Here is a 22,325-nt window from a genome sequence, read left to right as displayed (position 1 = left end):
GGATAAGAACAGAAATTGTGCTCCGGTGGCGCAGCTGCAGCAGGAGGCCCCATTAGCCAAAGCAGTGCTTCAGGTTAAGAACAGTTTCAGGTTAAGAACAGTTTCAGGTTAAGAACGGACCTCCAGAACAAATTAAGTACGTAACAAGAGGTACCACTGTACTGTTAATTATGTGGTGAAAGCTTTAACTTTTTGGTATGGCTTTTCTGAGTCTACCAGAATTCCCTAGGTCAGGAATGATTATCCCGTGGCTCTCCTGTCATTGGACTTCAACTCCCATCATTCCTGAATCTTAACCATTGACCATGTGAGCTGATGTCCAACAACTTACAGTTCCCCGTCCCAGCATTAGTTCATGCTACTTTTGCAAAATAGCCATCAGTGATCATTTCCTTACCTACTGCACTTTAATCCACAGTCATACAAACACATACAAAGGGTCCAACATTGCAAAATATACTGAAAACATCTGAATGCTTCCAGCAGGGTTCACTCTACACAAAACAACAATAAAAACAGACCAGTTTCACAGCACTTGAAGATTTTTTCATTCTAATGGTTGATATTGCAGCTTGTAAAGGAAAGCAGTACACTACATGCCAATCGTAAAGCAAACTAACAAAAAACCTGTTTTCTTTGGAATTGGTAGGAAATTGGGCATTTACATGGGTATTACCAATAACATTAGTATACCAAGTATATAAAAAAGAAAATAACAGCTTTTAGATATTTCAATTAGTGTCCCAATAGAGTGGTTATCATTTATTTAAAATGCAAAGGCAATTCTCTTCAAGCCCCGTAGCGAGTTACATTTTTACAAGAAAGAAATATTTGACAAGGAACATATGGAAAATGCTTAAACAGTTACTGCATATTATCCTAAACAATCCTCAACAATCTGCTTTTAGCCCAGTGGTTTTCTAAGCTTCCCCCAAATACACAGTCCAAACCAGGAAATTTATCAGCTGCACACTCCATGCATTTGAGACTTGCGCCCCACCCAGAATATTTTGATTTAATCACAGCAGCTAGGAAGGGTAGGGCAGAGAACTCTGAATGAAAATAGTGCCTGAATACAGTATACAAAAGTCCCAAATAAAACCTATGCTGCTGATTCTTTAAGCTGAAACTACTCCAGTAAGAACTTCTGGGCAAGGTTCTCAATTTAGTGCTACAAAATGTTAAGGAAACACAGTATTAAGAGTTAACTTCTCTCTCCTACAGTATCATGTACTTTTACCTGTCCTATAGTCACATGTAATCTGTGCCATTATTAGTCTAGCAAAGATATTAAGAAGGTATGACTAAATAGGTAGACATATTCCTTCTTACTTGGTCACATTAAAACTGCATCTCAGATGACATCCTCTGAGCAAGGATGAAAGTGGAAGTTGAGAATATCGAAAGGAGTTGCTCCTCCAAATGCAAAGCAAAATTAGCCAATGTAAATCTACTTCTTGTGCAAGGGAGTGGGTGGTGCTGTGGTCTAAACCATTGAGCCTCTTGGGCTTGCCGATTGGAAGGTCAGCGGTTCAAATCTGCGTGACAGTGGTGAGCTCCCGTTGCTCTGTCCCAGCTCCTGCCAACCTAGCAGTTCGAAAGCACACCAGTGCAACTAGATAAAACAGGTACCGCTGCAGCGGGAAGGTAAACGGCATTTCCGTGCACTGTGGCATTCATCACAGTGTCCCGTTGTACCAGAGGCGGTCTAGTCATGCTGGCCACATGACCCAGAAAGCTGTCTGTGGACAAGCACTGGTTCCCTTGGCCTGAAAAGCGAGAGGAGTGCCGCACCCCATAGTCACCTTTGACTGGACTTAACGGTTCAGGGGCCCTTTACCTTTTAGCTTACTTCTTGTACATAATTTGGGAAGAGATAGGTAAGGCAAATTAGCAACCCTACTCTAGCCTTAAAGCACTTGCTGAATTTTTTTCAAGCACTGTCATACTTTTGCTGGAAACTGGCATGGTGACATAGCAAGCACCCACAAGCTTAGTGTTGCCATAGTTCAAATGTAGCCAATATGCTGCCCTCCAGATGTCACTGACTACGACTACCTTCATTTCTGACCATTAGCCATGCTGTCTGGGGCTCGTGGGAGGTGAAGTCCAACAACATCTGGGTGGCACAATGGCTACCCCTGCCTAGTTAATCAAGTTCTGACTTATTTTGTAATGCAACTCATTGCCCAACGAATAGATCAGCAATTTGGTTTCCTAGCTTACTTTTTTTGAACGAAGTTTCTAGTATCTGTCATTTGAGAGATATTAGGCAAAATATTCTTCCCAATTGCTCAGCAAGAAGAAAGCCTTGCTCCCTCCTGCCATCATCCTCGCCAACTGGTGAACGTCACAGCAACATATCTTGCTTTATATTTACCTCTGTTGAACACACTGATCAATGAAGAAGATATAAGCAGGATTTCAATTGGCCTCCTTATCAATAATAGCAGATTGGCAAGGGTTTTAATTGGATTCAATACAGAGCAGCACAGTGTGAACAGCTTTTCCCTAGATTGATCTTCAAAAAGAGAAAGTCCTCGGTGTAACATAGTGGCACGTACAGAAGAGTTATTCCCTTTATTACTGCTTCACATAGTGCAATTGAAAATGAGAGGAATGTTTCGGGAGGCTTGGCTCCTTTAAATATAAATCAGAACAACTGGTATGGGACTATTCCTTTTATAGAACCCAGTTGCAAAGACTCATTTTGCCAAGTCTCCCTAACGTGCTATACACCCCCAAATACACTGAACGAGTGGGGAAGTCATGATCCTACAATTGTTGCTTAAATACAACTCCCATCAACCCAGACCATACATCAAGGTGGTTGGGGCTAGTGGAAACTGCATTCCAACAATATCTGGCAACAGGTTCCCCCATCCTTGCTCTAAAGTGAGAATCGGGGCCATAACTACAGTGGAATGATGGGTGCAACCACACACACACAAGTGTCTATGGGGCACAGCAAGGGCCAAGGCAACTCATCCAAGTAAGCCAACAACAGAATTGTGTATGAGTGGGGGGGATGCAAAGGGATGGAGGCAAGGAAGTATGTTTCAATCAGCACTGTATCTCACACTTAAATGAATTACATCCACCTGAGGACTCCAACTATAACAGTCAACTTTGCTGAACATGAACTCCTCAAAACTGTCAGAACATAAAAAAGATCAACTGGCATCCTGCAATCCTCATTCCTAGCATCACGTCAAAATCACTCTTAAGAAAATCCTTTAGACACCAATATATAGATTTTTGTGCATGAGTAGAACTCTTGGAACTGAACCCCTGCATAAGATGTGATCATACTGTCCTAAAAGCCAGCCGCCATGAAACAGAGACAGTTACCGTAAGTGGTGAAGTGTATGCAGGATTATAGAAGTATGTTGTTCACAAGGACTAATTCTTATTAGCGTGCTAGCAGCCTGCTAATCCCTTCCCCCACTAAAAGTAGAGTGCAAACAATTAAACACACCCACAAATCGAGCCCACATTAGACGCATCTCTCATCTTTTATTTATTTTCTACAGTTTCTGGTTGAAGGCGTAATTAACTTCTAATGTTATAAAAATAATTCAATCTTCATTGCAAGCAAACTTGCAGAAACGTTTTAAGACAAGCAACTTGGAAATACTATAAAAATTCAATACTACAGCTTTGCGTTTGTAAATGTTGCATAAAGGAGGGGAGCAACACTTTGCTGTTTAGCTTAAATCCCTCATCAAGCATTCCAGATTCAAAGTCTAGAGACATACTTACAAAACATTTCAGAATGAAGACATTTACTGCCCTCCCCAAAAAAATTCTTAAAGAGGATTATTACTCTTGCATTTAAATCCAAAACTTTAGAATGTTTTGTGGGAGGGAATCCCACTAACTCAAAATGGAATCAAAATCCAGTTTTGAAAAGGAGCACCCAGCACAGTGATTTTGATTCTACTTTCGGGAAACCCTTTCCACATTAGCTTTTCTCCTGAGGAATCCCTATTATTAGAGGATTTTGAGGCATATCTTAGTGTGCAGTGTTCATTATGGTACATACCAGGCCTGCTGATCCTTGCTTCTGTCCTGTGTGAACACGGAATATGCCCCTACAGCTGCATAGTAATGCTGAGCAAGTTGTGTCTCTGCGAGTACTGACCTTCATTACTTTTCCCTTGATAAGCTGCCAAAGGATTTCAGACCTTCTTAGACTACACTTTGAAAACCACTGCCCTATCAGAACACATACAAAACATGTCTCTATCAACATGTTAACACTACTGATTCATCTGGGTAGTACTTATGAAATTACCTGTAACTGTAACTTATATAGATAAGCTGGTTTCTTCTGAGGTTTCTTTTTATATCAGTAGGATGGAGAATACCTATTTATTATGTCAGATTTTATCAACTACCTCTACCAGGCATGTCCTAAGTCCGTTTCAGGGGCCTAATGCAGCCCACCGGTCGGTTTAATCCGGCCCCTGTGGCAGTTTATTTCCTGGGGTAAAATCCTAAAAAAACCTCAACTACTTCAATCCTTAAAAAAGGTAAGTAACTTTGGTCGGCCCTCACAGCCCATCACTTCAAGAAATCTGGCCCTCTTTGGAAAAAGTTTGGACACCACTGCGTCTAAACGAACCCCGCTGAATCATCAGAACACTTTTCCATTTACATGTGTTTAAACCTAAACATGGTCAGCTGGACAGTTCTTCAAAATGTTGTAGAATATTGGGGAAAATATTATTGGAGATTTGAAATAGAGTTTTGCACCAAAGGGACATACCTCCATGATAGCATTACAAGTCTGAATTTTTACAATATAGTATGAGGCAAATATAGCATCCAGCACAGAGCTAGGCTTTTACTCGTAAAACAGGTTGTTCTCAAACGGTGGCATACTGCTCACAGCTAGTCTGGTTTGCGTATACTTTAACAAATTTACTTCTACATTATGCCCATTCTATATGAAGCCAATTTGAAAAGTTTCCAAGTTAAAACTCTGCTTCTTCTGTATTTAGTGAAGCTGTATTACACACTCCAGCTAGCAGTGCTTTGTCTGACAAATTGATCATTGACACAACACAAGTGCAAACCTAGCAAACCTACCTGTTACTTACCAAAGCTTCCTGATTACTTCCCCCAGCCACCAATACATCAGTGTGCACTAGGAATTGGAAAGGAATTCAGCATATCCCTTTAATATTTTGTTGTGGACCCAGATGCCACCTGAAAATGCACAGCACTATGTTTCCTCTGAAGCTGGGTAGGAACAGAAGTACAGTGGTACCTCTGGATGTGAACGTGATCCGTTCCGGAGCCCCGTTCACATCCTGAAGCAAACGCAACCCGTGTCTGCGCGTGCGTGGGTCACAATTCACCACTTGAGCGTCTGCACATGCGCGAGCAGCGAAACCTGGCAGTAACGTGCTCCGTTACTTCCGGGTCTCCGCGGAGCACAACCCGAAAACGCTCAACCTGAAGCATATTTAACCCGAGGTATGACTGTATAACTGTCCACTGTCTCTGAAATCTTTATAACCCTTGTACTGTTGAACTAACAGTTCAATGGAAAAGTAATTTTCCAATGAACAAACATTTCTATATTCAGTTAATATAGCAGCTAATAAGTACAAAAACAAATATACTCATCTTCTGCAGCCACCAGTTTTCTTTTAATATAGGGGTTCTCAAAGGGTGTGACACACCACATTGGTGTGGCTGAAGAGGATGGCAAGTGTGGCAGGAAGATTCAAGGACAATCAAAGAAAAATTTTAACATTTCAGTGTTGTGTAGTATAGTAATATGGATAGACATATTTTCAAAATGAGAGCAAGAGCAGGCGATACAGAGGACAATTCTAGCTGTGATTCAGAATCACCACTCAAACAGGGAGCTGAAGAAGACTCGTTTAATTGGACACCAGTAGCAGACCAAAGCAAATCTCCAAAAAAGAAAGTTTGTCAACAATATGCGGATAGCTATCTTGTTTGTATCCTTTGCTCCCATGCAGGCTACACAAGTCCTGCTCAGAGTAGGCTAAATAAAATTAATGAACATAACTAAGTTAGAACCATTAATTTCAACAGGTGTGCTCTATGTAAAACTTAGTTGAATACCACCCATATACGTAACTAGAAATCCGGAGCATGTTCCTCCAAATTAGAGAATATGAACTTTGCTTAATACTTCTGGCAATTTGAACATATACAAGCATGCAGATCAACTATCCTGCTTCCCTTATCCTTTCACTGTTTACCCACTAAATCTCTTGGAAGTATGGTCCCTTTATAAACAGGCAAGATCACGAGACATAGTCCCCAGGCATTGCAAACCCAAAGAATTACACAACATTCAGCTAATTCAGTCTGTTCTCAATACCAGATGTATTTCTGGAGACTGTATAATAAAAAAAAAAATCACAGTAGGACTTGCAAAGCTAACTTAGATCACTTTAAAAGACAGACCTATTTTACGACACAGCAAAGGACTTCAGTTTTAACACAGCAATGTCTATTCCTTTTGCAGGTAGCGAGACTGACAGATTAACAACCTACCCCCTGCATGTAACCGTTAATGCTCCCTTGATCTCGAACTTACTCTGACTTTACAATTCTAAATACACTGATTTATATCCAGAGATTCCCATGAATGGAGTTCTGCTTATAGATCTCCCACTGGCAGAAGCAAGCTAAACTATGGGATTCGCTCCCAAAGGAGGCTGGGATGGCCACCAAGTTGAATGCCTTTTTAAAAAGGACTGGAAAAATTCATGGAGGATAAGAATATCAATGCCTTCTAGCCTGGGTGTCTATGTTCTGCCTTCCACAGTTACAGACAATGTGGTTCGCAAGACTAGTTGCTACAATGAGGAGTGCTTTTGTGTTCGGGTCTTGCTTGCATGCTTCTCATAGGTATCTAGTTGGAGACTATGAGAACAGGATCCTGGACTAGATGGACCATTGGCCCGACCCAGCAAACTCTTCTTATATTCTTATGTAACATTCTCTAGGAAAAAATAAAGATTCCATAGCAGACAGTCAATAAATTGTTGCATGAGCAGACTTCCCCACTACAGCCCCTGGTCTGAAGAGTTCCCAAACCCTCTGAAGCAGACAGGGGTGCAGCGGGGGGGGGGGTGCAGCCGGGGCAATTGCCCTGGGCAAATTTTGGGTTGGGCGTGTGCTGCTCACACCACCCTCCAAGTCAGCCCGCTGCGCTAGGCAAGCCCTCACCACCAAAGCGGCAATCTGGAGCAGCAGGCCCTCTGTTTCCCCTCTGCGCTCCGCCATGGAAACACTCCTTGCAAAGCCATTTGGGGAGGGCGCATGAGAAGGGTACATAGCTGTTGTGGCGAGCGTTCCAATAGCGAGGGCTGGCCATGTGCAGCTGGCTTCTTCACCCTCCGCACCCTGCCCCAGCTTCCATGGGAACATGCTCCACCACTGGGAGCAGATTCTGATGGCATGCACAGGAGCTGCAGGGAAGAGGAAATCCACCTGTATGCACTGAAGTCCATTCTGCTTGTTTGTGGACACCTTTGCATACAACCCACTGATTCACTAAAGCTTTTTCTGCACGGTTTGTTTTTACAAGCTGTTCTCGTGTGTGTTTTTGTTGTAAAGTGCTTATTTTTAAGTAAAAAAGTTTATGATTTTGGATTCCAAGAAACTTGAGTAGTTACCTGACATCTGCTTGGCATGGGCTACATAAAGGTAAAGATACAGGGACCCCTGACCGTTAGGTCCAGTCGCAGACGACTCTGGGGTTGCGGCGCTCGCTTTATTGGCCGAGGGAGCCAGCGTACAGCTTCCAGGTCATGTGGCCAACATGACTAAGCCGCTTCTGGCAAACCAGATCAGCGCACGGAAACGCCATTTACCTTCCCGCTGGAGTGGTACCTATTTATCTACTTGCACTTTGACGTGCATTGGAACTTGCTTTTTTGTGAAAAGGTTTAAGACATCAGTAACAGCTGTAATTACCAATGGATGAAACAAGGCCTTGTTTTGTGTCTATCACTAGCAAGATACACTGTGAAAGGTGTCATGAAGGGGGGGAAATAGGGCAGAGGGAGGAAAAGCTATGAACCCCATGTGTTTTGTGTATGGAATCCCTGAAGTGGCTGCAATGGCTCAAATGAAGCCAGAACCTCAATGAAAATGCAGGGTGCTTTCATTATCACATTTCCAGAATAGCAAAGATGTGTCAGAGTATATTAGGATGTGACTTTATCGCCATCCACTTTGAGATGCTGAACCTGTTTAATTCCTAGATAGATATGAATAGTATAAATAGTTTGGAATACAAATATAACTGAGCTCAATGTGAAGCCCAATGTAAAGCAGTAGCAGGTCTATTTTAACTCTGTTTGATATGCTGCAATTTTTTAAAAAAAGATCAGATGCATGAACCAGTAACATTTGTTTTAAAAATTAAAAACTAAAGATTAATGTCTAAAATACTTCTACCCTTTCTGTGATAACATTGCAAGCTATTTAAAGCATTTTTTTTAAAAAATCTAGACAAGACTTGGCCAGTCAAGTTCACCACACATTGGGAGGAATTAAACATTGCACTAAGGTGATCCTTTTCTAAATGCAAGCATTTCTGCTTGCTCAATGGAACAACCTCTATCTCCTTTCTCAGGATGCTGTTCTAGGAGTTCTCCTGACCCTCCAGACTAAATATGGGGAAGGCACAGGGGCACGCAAGGTGAGGAGAGATGGGAAATCCTGTTGCCCTAACAGGAGTTCTTGCACTGGCTTCTGCTAGTGCACCAAGTTAGTGGAATCTGGGCTATCAGCCATATTCAAACATTACACAAAGTCATGGTTTAGCACAATGTAAATGAGCAGGAGCACCTATGTGGATGAGCAATAAAGACTATTTCTTTTTATTTAAAAAAATAGGCCAAACCATGCTCAGGAATCAAATGTAGATCCTAAGTAAATTGTGAATACCAGTTTACTTTACTGCTCAAAGAGCTTTCTAAGAGTACAACACTGATTTTGACTAGCTGTGTATTTTCTCCTTCCTTTCCTAGCCAGTGAAAGAGAAAATGCAATGGAGGTGCAACTATACACCTACCTTTTCTGGCAGGAAGATGGGGACTGTTTCCACTAGCATGTGGTGGAGGGTGTAACTACCATGAAACATGCAGCCAAGGCAGTAAAGTATAGGCACTATACCTAGCATAGGCAGAAGACTGCTACGTCACACCACATAAGATTTTTTTCATCCCACCATCCAGCCAAAAAAGGCTTCCATGTAGGCTTATAAATCACTGCAAACAAGAGAATATGAATAGGATCCATACAGAGATGGCTCTAGACCCTGAGCCATCTAACCCTAAACGACTTTGGACCAAAATACCTAGCAGAATACCACCCCTAGTCAATCTTTATGACCTCCTGAGAAAAATCGTGCTCTGGTGGCGCGGCGGCAGCAGGAGGCCCCATTAGCTAAAGTGGTGCTTCAGGTTAAGAACAGTTTCAGGTTAAGAACAGACCTCCAGAACGAATTAAGTACTTAACCCAAGGTACCACTGTATTTTTATTGTGCTTATATAAAGCAGTTAACTATTTTTATTACATTAAGTGGTTTAAAAATTGCATGAATGAAATAGAGCAAGTGTGATTCACAAGATTATTAACAGAAGGTCCAAATAAAGCTTCTGCAACACGTAATATTTGCCATTGAGCAGCACACCAACTAGCCTATGATTGTAGTATACAAATAGTCACTTGCAACCAAAAAGGTGTAGCAAAGGTTAAACATAACATAAACTCTAAATGGGAGCACCTGTACAATATTTTGTGTTGTGTTTATAAAAGTGAAGATAACACTTCTCTGTCTTCCAGGGTGAACATCAACATCTGCGAGGGGTAGGCCCCAAACCAGTGGGTTCAAATGACAAAGAAAATTTATTTGTACTAAGCATTAGAACTTCCTGATGCTGCTAGCTGTTTGACAACAGAACAGACTGCCTCAGAAGATGATGGCTTCTTCATCATTAGATGGACATCCAGCCTCTGTTTAAAAACCCTTATCAGGGATAGGTTTCCTGCATCAGCAGCGGGTTGGAGTAGCTGAACTTTGAGGCCCCTTCCAACTCTCTGACTTTGTAATACTTAGTTCAAAAATTAATTCCATCCATTATGCTATACATTAAGCTGTAGAATAGATGTGTATGTAAATAAAAAGAGCTGAACTATATTCAAAAAATGACAGATAAGCCTCAAATTGGTGCTTGGTAGAAAAATTGTATTGCAGCAGATTCAAAACCACTGTCTGCCCAAAGGTGATCAGAAATCCTCATCAGGGTAACGAGATAAGATATTATCTTCCTACAAAGATTATTTCCTTACAGTGCAACCCTGTATCTGTTTATTCAGAAGTACAATTGTGTTCAATGAGGCTTACAGCACAATGCTATGAATACCTACTCAGATTCAAGTGCCACTGATTTCAATGAAGTAAGTAAGTTTCGTATTATAGCGTTACTCCCTGTTTAGTATATTGCAGCCTTAGGTACCTTACTCTCAAGGGATTTTTCCTTCAGGAAAAAATGTATCTGGTTATTCTCCCCATGGAAGTTTACAAATTGAAATACTTGAGAAAATTTATATGTTTTACTCTGCCAAATTAAAAAAGGATCCTACCAAACACCAGTTTGAGGCCTGCATCTCTTCTTTTGAGTTCTTTTCCTTTTCATTCATTCTTTCTTGAGCTGCATTCAGGCATCTACTCTGTTGCTACAAAGCAGCCAAAGGGAGATCTGCCTGATGGTCCTATATCTATGGCACAGATGGGGTACTTTCTTACACTGGAAAAAAGATAATAAAATATTAATAATATTTAGCATTTACAAAGCACTCTTCACAGACATTATCTCAATGAATTCACAAGGGAGATCAGCACCATTATACCCATAACACAGATGGGCATAGTGCTGGGTGGAGCTAATGGGATTGGTGAAGGCTGGCCTAGCAAATGCATGGATGATTGTGGGGGCTGTCACCAGAATTTTTTGTATGCTATCAATAATAATAATAATAATAATAATAATAATAATAATAATAATAATAATAATTTATACCCCACCCATCTGGCTGGGTTTCCCCAGCCACTCTGGGCGGCTTCCAACAGAACACTAAATTATCAACTGCAAGCCACTTTGAGGGCAAGTGAGTGGTGGGAAAGTAGCATATAAATGTTGTTACAACAGCCATCAACTTCCTCACTCGTTCACCACTATGCATTTGGCGCACTGTGAATATTTTCTATAAGCCTAAACCAGATCCACATGAAAGTTCACTGCAAATAAGGCGTTGCTTACATAACCAGCTCTGTTAAGATTAAAGTCCTTCAGACCATAGATTTCATTATACTTAAGTTAGCCGTAGTACAATAATTCTCAAAAGTGGGAGGATTACAAGGAAGATCAGCAACAGAGGGTATCAGCAACAACCATGAAGGCATTATGGCATAACAGCAGAATCAACTACGGGTGGGACCATCACGTGAGTCCAAAGACATCAAAGGAATTCCATTAGTAGGCTCCTTAGCTTTAAGTCTGGGAACTGTTGAAACTGTTGTTTGCTGACATAGGTTTTCTAAAAAGAACTAATTACCTATCTAAGCAAACACAATACAAAAAGTTACAATATTTTTTTCAGTCTTTGCTATATTCCAGCTCTAAAAGTGCTTAACTTAAAAAAAATAAATCATTTATCCACTAGAAATTATGTTTACCATTTACAATACAAGATTCTGGACCTGGGAGAGAGAAAATGTTGCTTATATGTATCTTACAATAAAAGCCAGCTGCTACACAACCACGTCTCAAAATTTGTAAACTTTGAGGTTTGTTTTTTAACAGTCATGCAGCGAATAAATTTTATGAAATAAATAAGCTGCACTTTTACTAAATGAATAATAGTAGAATAAAATATACACAAAATAACTGCTATGGTTTGGGGCTTCTCCTCAAATTAAAAGGTTTATTTCCACAAACTACATGGACATTCAAATTTTATACCTTTCTACTAAGAATACCACTGAATTCAAAGGGACTTACTTCCTTGAAAGTGTGTGCTGAATTGCACCCCTTATAAATTGAAGAGCCTCATTCATAGCATTTGTGATCACAGCATATTTGACCTTGCAAATAATATCACTCTAATATTCAGTCAAAGTTACTTTTAATACTGTACTGAAATAGTAATTCTTACTTTTTAGGCTGTTTCTCAGGTGTGGCTTCAGCCAAGTTACTCAAAAAGCCTTTTTTCCCAGTTTGCACTACACTCACAAGCATATTCCCTCCTTGCTTCAACTATTTCACCAACATATCCTTAATTTCAGTCACACATAACTGTGAAGTTGTTTTGAGTTCCAACCCTGAACAGGATTCTGTTATTTCTGGTGGCTAAACTATGTAGTAAATCCTGGCAGGCCTTGAGCCCAAAATATAGCTTCCACTGGAAAGAAAATTCCTTTCCATAAGCTATCCCAACCCAGGAAGTTACAATCAAGGTTGTTGTTGTTTTTTAACATTGTATTTCACAAAGCTTAGTTCTCTGGGGCAACATCCTATGTTCATCATACTCAGAACAGACTCTTTAAAATAACTGACTTAAAACTCACTTGATTTCAATGGGCCTATTCCAAGTACAACTAGTACAACTAATACTGGCCATCAACTTTTGTGCAATCAAGTCTAGTTGCAAGGGGGAGGGGTGTTGCCCCCCCAAAAAAAGTACCTTGCTTTAGTTTAAGTTGTATCAAAATGCTAAAAATTAATAGTATTTGAACCACCACAGAAAAGCAAGCCTCTGTGACATAGACCTTTTTTTCCATTTGAAAATCTCACTTGCTTCCATCGACATTTTCACTTAGGAAAGGGTGCAAGGTCACAACTTTCCCTTACTCCCCACGCCATTGATCTAAGCACGGCCTGCGCTGGCTTGCCACGCCATTACTTTTCCAGGCACCCACCTTTTGCCTGCTTACAAAAGAACCGATTTCCCTTCCACCCCAATCTCCGATTTCACCATTGCCCGTCCCAACCATCTCCGAAACGCAGGAGAGGTTGAAGGGGTCGCTTTTCTTTCTTTCTTTTAATCTAGTATTTATTTCCAACTTCGATCTTGGAGGGGCGGAGCGTGGGGGGGGGAGTGTCGATAGGAGGGGAAGCCTCCCGTTCAAATCCTGGAGTCCTTGTCCTCCCTGCTCAGCTCCACAAAGCCCCGGGCTGGATCCAGACCCCCCCGCCCAGCACTTTGGAGCGCCGTCCATTTAAACAGGGAAAACGGGCGGAGGACAACGTCGCTCGGCAGCGCTACCTGGCGCCGCGAGGTTATTATATCGCGCATATACCGCGCGTATAAACCGCTTTTTCTTGGCCCGTCTAGTTGAGCCCTTGGGTCCCCGCGAACCTGAAGAGTTGCGTGAGGGGTTTTTTGTGTTTTGATTTTTTTAAAACTACCCCCGCCCTTTAAATAAAAGCTTCCACGTTCGCCGGCCTGAAATGCCCCCCTTTTAGCTGTTTGGAAAAGAAAAAAATCCGCCAAAACACGCGCCCGCCCGCCAACACGCACCCCACCCATCGGTGTGTGGCTCTGGTTTCCTCAGCTCGAAGGTCCCGCTTCCCCCGGAGCAGCCGGGGCTCGAACCCGCGCCCCGCCTCGCCCCTCACCCCCGCCCTGAGGCAACTGGGACCCCCGAGGGGGAATCAGCCCCCGAGCTGCTGGGCTCCCGCAGGCCCCTCCGCGCCCCCAGGGCCCTCTCTCTCCCGCCGGCCCCGCTCGGCCTCCGGCCTCCTCGCTCCGGCTCCCCCTCCGACCCCGGCGGACCCCGCCCCGAGCCCCGGGGCCCCGCCGAGCCCCTCGGCTGGCCCACGCCCCCCTCCTCGCCCTTCGCCCTCCCCGAGAGGGAACGGGGAAGTCCCGGCTTACCTGTCATTGCTTTTCTACGCCATCTTGGATCCACTTGTCAACGTCCTCGCAGGGCATTGTGGGGAAGGAGGGAGGGAGGGGGAAGAGGAGAGGGAGGGAAGGAAGGAAGGAAAGGAAAGAGAGCGGGGGGGGGGAGCTCTCTTCTTCCCTCAGCCCCGTCCTTCCCACCCCCCTCTCTCTCACACACACACGCCTCACGGCGGAGAAAAGTTAAGCAAGAAGGGGGAAGGTCGTGCTTCTGCAGAATTGCTTGCTCAGCCATAAGGGGAGAGGGGTGAGGAAAGAGGGAGAGGCATTTGATGGGGAGGCAGGCAAGGTGACTGGTATTATTATCATTATCATTGTTGTTGTTGTTATTATTATTATTATTATTATTATTATCATCATCATCCTCCTCATCATCAGTGCTTTTTCCCCTAAAAAGATGTTTAGGGGAACTCTCATTTTGACTCGAGGAAATCACCATTTTATAGTTCAAATCGGGGAAAATAAATACAGTGGTACCTTGGGTTGCAAACGCTTCAGGTTACAGACTTCGCTAACCCAGAAATAGTACCTCGGGTTAAGAACTTTGCTTCAGGATGGGAACAGAAATCGTGCTCTGGCGGCGCGGCGGCAGCAGGAGGCCCCATTAGCCAAAGTGGTGCTTCAGGTTAAGAACAGTTTCAGGTTAAGTTTGGACCTCCGGAACGAATCAAGTACTTAACCCGAGGTATCACTGTACAGGAAATGGACAAAAGTACAAAGATTCACAAAATGATTAGGGGTAGGCGTACGTGTCCCCCCAGAAAAAAACACTGAACATCCTTTTTTAATTATTATTACTATCATTATCTTTATTCTCTTGGTTATATTATTATTATTATCATCATTTAATTTTTATTATTATTATCATTAAGAAGAAGAAGAAGAGTTTGGATTTGATATCCCGCCTTTCACTCCCCTTCAGGAGTCTCAAAGCGGCTAACATTCTCCTTTCCCTTCCTCCCCCACAACAAACACTCTGTGAGGTGAGTGGGGCTGAGAGACTTCAGAGAAGTGTGACTGGCCCAAGGTCACCCAGCAGCTGCATGTGGAGGAGCGGAGACGCGAACCCGGTTTCCCAGATTACGTGACTACTGCTCTTAACCACTACACCACACTGGCTCTCATTGTTGTTGTTATTATTATCATTTAAAATTTTTTATTATTACTATAATGATCATTATTTTATTTATTATTCTTATCATTGTTGCTGTTGTTGTTGTTACTTGTGCCATTTTTCTAGAAAAAGAGGTGCAGGAACTCACCATTAACACCTCTCTCGTTCTCTTAGAATGGCCCACCGGAAAGGATTGCCGGAACTGAGTTCCAGAAAGTTCTGGCTGAAATAAAAAGCCCTGATTATCATGATCATAATTTCTATACTGCTTTATACTTTAAAGAAAAAAAATCTCAAAGCGGTTTACATGGTATGGTGCAAAGAAAAGTGAAGCAAGCAGGAGGAGGGTTGTGCTCGTGTGGGGTTAAAAGTAAAAGTAAAAAAGATAAAAGACCCTTGGACAGTTAAGTCCAGCCAAAGGTGACTATGGGGTTGCAGTGCTCATCTGGCTTTCAGGCCAAGGGAGCCGGCATTTGTCCACAGACAGCTTTCTGGGTCAGGTGACCAGCATGATTAAACCGCTTCTGGCGCAACGGGACACTGTGACAGAAATCAGAGCTCATGGAAACACTTTACCTTCCCACTATTTATCTACTTGTGCTGGTGTGCTTCCAAACTGCTACGTTGGCAGGAGCTGGGATAGAGCAATTAGAGCTCACCCCAACTGCTGACCTTCCAATTGGCAAGCCCAAGAGGCTCAGTGGTTTAGACCCCAAGACCACACATACAAACACCACACACTGGGCATCCGTGTTGCTTACTCAGCCATGTGGGGGGGACGAAGTGGTGAGGTGGGAGTGGAAGGCAAGGTGGTTGGTTTTTTAAAAAAATATTATTATCATCATCATCATTTCTATACTGCTTTATATTTTAAAGAAAAAAATCTCTAAGCAGTTCACATGGTATGGTTCAAATAAGTAAAATTACGTAAAGGTAAAGGTACCCCTGACCGTTAGGTCCAATCGCGGGCGACTCTGGGGTTGCGGCGCTCATCTCGCTCTATAGGCCGAGGAAGCCGGTGTTTGTCCACAGACAGCTTCCAGGTCATGTGGCCAGCATGACAAAGCCGCTTCTGGCGAACCAGAGCAGCGCACGGAAATGCCGTTTACCTTCCCGCCGGAGCGGTACCTCTTTATCTACTTGCACATGACGTGCTTTCGAATTGCTAGGTTGCCAGGAGCAGGGACAGAGCAATGGGAGCTCACCTAGGCTCTGTGCTTTAGACCAGAGCACCACCTAAGCGGTTCACATGGTATGGTGCAAATAAGTGGGGTTACTGACCCCAAAGCTGGCTGGTTTTGTTTGTTTGTTTTGCAGGAGATTCTTTTTATTTTTAAAAAAATTGGGTTTTTTTGTGAGAAAGAGAGGGCAGAAAACATGAAATGGTTGACTTGTGCCACTCCCATCCCATAAGCAGCATTGTGGAGTAAAAGGCAGTCCACAGTCTCGAGAAAGAACAAATCTTGGTCTGTGGGTCACATACAGTACATAACTGACAAAAATCAGAAGGTTGTTTCCGTTTTGGCAGCACGTACAAGATTTATTTATTATTTCCAACATTAAATATCCTGCTGCGACAATTTGGTCAGCCCTAGTAAAATGCTGTGCTTTGTGCACATAATTAGTTATTCATTGGATTCAACTTCGTTGCACAGGAGTAGTTAAAATTCTATATAAATTTAATAATTAAACAAATGTGTGGTGTGGATTTGACTTGAAAGAGTTACCTGTAGCCATTCTTCAACTTGCCATGGATGAATAACAATTTCTTGCATATTTTCGACTTACCGTATTTTTCGCTCTATAACACGCACCCGACCATAACACGCACGTAGTTTTTAGAGGAGGAAAATCCGTAGGCATGCCACCCGTAGGCATTCCCTCCATAACACGCACAGACATTTCCCCTTACTTTTTAGGAGGAAAAAAGTGAATGTTATGGTGCAAAAAATACGGTATTTTTTAATTAAAATTTTAAATTAAATTTTCCAACATACATTTATAGTATCCAATCTAAATTTATCACATATTTTCTCTTTTAGACTTCCTTCAACCTCTCTGACAATCATCCATTATTCAAATTTTTAAATACGCATTTCCTAATTTTAGCATATTTTCGATTTAACTTCAAAGTTGGCTTCGGCTACAAAGTCATGCAGTGGAGAGTGTCAACTATCAGTGCGTTTTTAAAGGATATAACTCACTTGGGCTTTACTTCTCAGCTATAATAATATAACCAAGGAAAGGGGGGAGGTGTTGTCCCAACACATTCCATTAAATTTGCTTGTTTTCCTTTTGAGTAAATCTTCATAAGATCAGACTGCAGTCTTTCAGACGTGAAACACAGAATTTTTTTTATTTTATTTTTAAAGGAGGGGGGTTACCTCTGAAACCAGCATAACGTTGAACAATTCAAACACCAGGCACATTTTTAAAGCTACACCAACCTTTGAATAACTGACTCTACCAGCATATCTAATGGCTGCATTGCTCATTTGGGCAATCAATGCACAATTACAGTACAACCCTCTATCTGTCCATTCAGAAGTAAGTTACACTGAGTTCAGTCAGGCTTGCTTCCAGATAACTGGGTATAGGATGGCAGCCTTAATGTGCTGCTGAGATAAAGGCAGTTGTTTAAATCATGTGAGCTCGTCACTGACCTGTGCAAAAGTGCCATTGGGGTCCATTTCCTAATCAGTTTCAAAGTAAATGATTTTGTTCATATACAATTCTACAATGCAGGCGGGAGTGCAGGTGAACAAAACAATAAAATCAACCACATTGTTGCAAATATAGAGTTTACATGCTGTTCACTCTTGTATGTGGCCATATTTCCTCTTTGACCATCATTTGCTACTTTATAACCAACCTTTTGCTACATTCCTGTTTATTCATCATTATCCTTCTTTTACTTTCCTTCCCTCCCACACACACCTCTTATCCCCACCTTTCCTTACGGTCTATGGAGGCAGTAGTCTTTCACCCCTTCTCACGCTTCTGCCTTATATATCTTCCAGAGGGGTAAATACCACTGTTAGTTTGCAATGCAACACGAAGAACAAAGAACCTCATAGCATCTTAAAGACTAGCACACATACTGTGGCACTTCTTCAGGTCTTATCCTCAGTTGCAAGCAAATATACATCCAGATATATATGCACCTTGGGGGTGTAAGCAACGTGGTCAGAAGGAAATAAAATGTCCTGAAGTTCTCAGACTGCAGCTCCCCTCAGCCCCAGCCAGCATGGCCAATGGCTGCATATGTTGGGAGTTGTAGTCCAACAGACCCTGGTGGTGCCACAGCTTCCCTAGTCCTGCTTTAAGAACTCGGGCATGGTTATATTTCCTTGGTTAAGCTTAGATCAGTTTGCTTTACTCTATCACCAAGCTAAGTATATGACCCCACCAGATTTAGAATGGCGGATTCAGATACAGTGGTCATTAATAAAGGCCTGAGTTTAAATAAATGTAAATGAACCAACCAAAGGCTGGAATCTTCAAGGACCCTTATCTAGTACAATTTAAATCAGTGTGATTTTCTTTGAACTAAATGTGTTTGGGATTGAGATGTGAGCATGTAAGGTCAGGCACACTCCTTGGCTACCATCCTCAAACTGCTCCATTTCAATAAACCCTATTGATTTATCTGGAGCGCGGGGCTTGAGTGCAGTGGTTACAGATTGGGACATAACATTTAATTATGAAACGGGCACATGAATAAAGAATGCTGTAGACTTTGATGGTTGTAAAGCTGTTATCCACTGCCACTTCTTGGACAGCAATTATTTTCAAAAGATTTATTAATTCTTCCTCTCTCACTTTAACAGTCCGCAAAGCGTCAGTTTTATAGCCTCGCCAAAAGTTTGAAGATGGCGCAAGCCAGTGTGGGTCCAATGGTTTTTAAATACCCTTTTTCCTTGTTTATATTTAATAAGTGTATGTTAAAAGGTAAAGGAATCCCTGACCATTAGGTCCAGTCGTGACCGACTCTGGGGTTGCGGCGCTCATCTCAGTTTATTGGCCAAGGGACCCGGCATACAGCTTCCGGGTCATGTGGCCAGCATGACTAAGCCGCTTCTAGCGAACCAGAGCAGCGCACAAAAACGGAGTGGTACCTATTTATCTACTTGCACTTTGACGTGCTTTCAAACTGCTAGGTTGGCAGGAGCAGGGACCGAGCAACGGGAGCTCACCCCGTCGCGGGGATTTGAACCACCGACCTTCTGATCGGCAAGCCCTAGGCTCTGTGGTTTAACCCACAGCGCCACCCACGTCCCTATGTGTATGTTAACTTGCACTAAAAGGATATTTAAGTTTGGTAAGCTGGGCAATTCTTTTTTAACCACTCTGTTACAGTGAGATGTTCTGTTGACATGTCCAAGAGACAACTTGGCTGAAAGAGGGTGGGTGGGTTTGTATGTGATATTTTCTAATATTCTTCAGCAGCTGTGCCAGATAATCATTTGGTTCCACACGCCTTCTCAATCCCCAGAGAAGTCAAAGAAGCCCTGCCAGGTATCTTCAAACTTACCCAGATCTTTTATTTTCATGTAAGCACCTTTCCCATCGACCAAAAGCACCCAGAAGACCAGCAGTTTATGCCCAGTCCCATTTGAAGTCTGGTTTTTGCATGATCAGCATCTTAAGCCTTTCAAGGTTGTTACTGGTACACTTTAAGATCTCGTGCTTATAGCAGTCCCTTGTTATATCAAAAAGAAAATAGTAAATCCTACACCAGTGAGGAAAAGCACAGTGTCTGCTAATTGCAGTCTTCAAAATGCTGAAGTCACTGGAATTATTTTAGATATATATAGTTTGACGATCTGATGTTAACTGCATTTAGAAATGCAGAACCAGACATTCTAAAAAGTATTTTAAGTTAAATGTGTCTAATGAGGAATGGAGTCGAATAAGCATTTTCAATTAAAATGTTAACATTCAGAATATGCTTCTTATTTCTATGGGCTATAATCTAACACAGAGTATACTTGAGCCCATAGGTATTTTTTCTGTTTATTAACATTTTTTCTGTTATTCTAGTTATATACAAATTTATTAGAAGTGATTGAGTATTTTATAAGTATGTTTATCAAAAGGAAAATACAATATCTTAATAAAATATTCCTTCTATAAATATACTTAATCTCTCCTCCTGAGGTTTCCAACAGCTGGTAATTTGAGTATAAAATACAGTACATTAAAACACTCCCTCAAGCCTCTGCCATTTCATATTCCAAGTGGTCTATAGTAAAGGGCTCAGGAGCCTCAACTTCTTTCCCTTCCCCAGTCATTGCTACTGTCATTTAATTTGTTTATTTTTAAAAGTGTCTAAAGGAGACCTTGTCCATCCAAAGTATTAGGGGGAAGGGTGTTCTAGGCGCCAAGATTGCTGCTCTTTATCTCTGTGCTGTCGATAGCAAGGCAAAGTCTCAGACATGACAAAGCCACCGGGGGGAAGGTGCGTTCTCCCAAGTGTGTAAGAGCCAGTAAACTTCAATGGAGCCCTGCAATTATTTGCTATGGAGAAGCACAACGCTGCAATTTGCTATTACATTGGTACCTCGGGTTAAGAACTTAATTCGTTCCTGAGGTCTGTTCTTAACCTGAGGTACCATTTTAGCAAATGGGGCCTCCTGCTGCTGCCACGAAATTTCTGTTCTCATCCTGAAGCAAAGTTCTTAACCCGAGGTACTATTTCTGGGTTAGCGCAGTCTGTAACCTGAAGCAAAGTCTGTAACCTGAAGCGCCTGTAACCCAAGGTACCACTGTACTACTATTCTACAGATGTCACTTGAAATTTTCACAGCAGGAGAAAATGCATCACAGAACACCTGAAAGAAAAGGTATGTATTAGCTCTCTAACACAACCACCACCACCACCACCACCACCACCACCGCACCACATTACAAGTGAACCTGCTCAAAATTAGGGCCGGATTTAGGTTTGATGAGGCCCTAAGCTACTGAAGGTACTGGGGCCCTTTATATGCCCAGCTGTCCTTTGTCAATAACAAACTGTCACTGTTTTGTGTGTGTGTTGAGTATATGCTGTATGGTAATTTATGGAGCTAATCGGTATCTAAAGAATGTAGGCACCCTATATATAGAAATGAGCAAACCAGTGATATTTGAGGGAGCAGGCTAGCAGGCGGGGCCCACTACTTACATCACAGAAGCCTACACAACACAAAACACTGTTGCTGTATGTAGGTTTTATTTTTATTTTTTTATCTTATATTTTGGAAACGTACATCAGGTTTTTGGCCTTTAATTTTTTTGCGGGGTCCCCCAAGAGAGTGGGTCCCTAAGCTATAGCTTGTTTAGCTTATATGTATCCGGCACTGCTCAAAATATTTGACAACCTACTTGTATCACTATGCAGTGGTACCTTGGGTTAAGTACTTAATTCGTTCCAGAGGTCCATTTTTAACCAGAAAGTGTTCTTAACCTGAAGCACCACTTCAGCTAATGGGGCCTCCCGCTGCCGCTGCACCGCCGGAGCACGATTTCTGTTCCCTTCCTGAAGCAAAGTTCTTAACCCGAGGTAATATTTCTGGGTTAGCGGAGTCTGTAACCTGAAGCGTATGTAACCTGAAGCATACATAATCTGAGGTACCACTGTATTGTGAGGCTTGAGGTAGTGACAGGACACACAGTTAAAGGAGGTGGAAGAGGAGTCTTTGAGGAGAGGCAAAGGGGTGGAATGCCCCAACTTTTGTAAAATGTTTGGGAACTAATGTTGCTCGTTTTATGCAAGACCCTGAAAATACAGAGGTACCTCGGGTTAAGTACTTAATTCGTTCCGGAGGTCCGTACTTAACCTGAAACTGTTCTTAACCTGAAGCACCACTTTAGCTAATGGGGCCTCCTGCTGCTGCCGCGCCGCCGGAGCACGATTTCTATTCTCATCCTGAAGCAAAGTTCTTAACCTGAAGCACTATTTCTGGGTGAGCGGAGTCTGTAACCTGAAGCGTATGCAACCTGAGGTACCACTGTACACATGTTATCCCTACATATCACATTTTGGGGAAACCTTTTGCCCTCCAGACGTTGCTGATCTAAAACTCACATCCAGTTTTGGAACTTAGGAGTTTATTGCGCAAGAGCACCGAATCAACTTTAATTACACAACCTGATTTTGCCATTATGTGATTGAATCCCACCCAAAACCAGTTGACAGTCTGGAAGTGCCCTAACAAGTTTTTGACGGCATAAGCCTCCATGCACAAAATGTGAA

General features: G+C 42.3%; 1 protein-coding gene across 6 annotated transcripts in view; it reads right to left on the bottom strand.

Annotated features, from left to right (window-relative positions):
* The window catches only part of HELZ (helicase with zinc finger), a 122,662-nt gene extending 108,625 nt beyond the window's left edge, over nucleotides 1-14,037 (bottom strand). The window contains exons 1-2 of one of the 6 annotated variants that reach the window (XM_083489785.1): nucleotides 13,945-14,003; nucleotides 10,651-10,814 (exon numbers count right to left, since the gene is read on the bottom strand). The gene's annotated coding sequence lies outside the window, so the exon portion shown is untranslated. Of the gene's footprint in view, nucleotides 1-10,650; nucleotides 10,815-13,944 lie in introns of all 6 variants that reach the window. The other 5 variants (XM_083489787.1, XM_083489786.1, XM_083489784.1 and 2 more) reach the window with 5 other exon arrangements.
* Between the last annotated feature and the right edge of the window lie 8,288 nt (nucleotides 14,038-22,325).

The sequence above is a fragment of the Podarcis liolepis genome (assembly GCF_965112155.1).
Source record: "Podarcis liolepis genome assembly, chromosome: 2".
NCBI lineage: Eukaryota > Metazoa > Chordata > Lepidosauria > Squamata > Lacertidae > Podarcis > Podarcis liolepis.
The sequence above is the reverse complement of the archived record's forward strand: the minus strand, read 5'-3'. Positions and strand labels throughout refer to the sequence as shown.